Consider the following 444-nt stretch of genomic DNA (forward strand, 5'->3'; position numbering starts at 1 on the left):
ACATTCTCCCTCTGATGACAAAGGCCACTCATGGGGACACCTTGTGGTAGCATTGGGATGGCAGAGAAGACTCAGTTCTGAAAACACCTTCTTTGTTTTATTTGTGTGTATATGCACGTCTTTATCTTGGCTTAATCTTACTTACATGGTTCTTGCTGGCCTAAAACTTACTATGTATCCCAGGTTGAACTCAAAATTACTACAGAGCCCAGGGACCTCCAAACACTTCACTTCCTGACTTTGACTCCTGATTGCTGGGATTACAGGTGTGAGCCACCATATCCAGCTCATGAGAACTTCGTTATAAAGTGGGCATGTAGAAGATTGCAGATAGATCCATGTCTATCGCCATGCACTAAACTTAAGTCCAAATGGATCAAAGACATCAACATTAATCCAGCCACACTGAACCTCTTAGAAGAGAAAGCAGGAGGTATCTTGAAT

This window comes from Mesocricetus auratus, unplaced genomic scaffold, assembly GCF_017639785.1.
Source record: "Mesocricetus auratus isolate SY011 unplaced genomic scaffold, BCM_Maur_2.0 Super-Scaffold_100010, whole genome shotgun sequence".
NCBI lineage: Eukaryota > Metazoa > Chordata > Mammalia > Rodentia > Cricetidae > Mesocricetus > Mesocricetus auratus.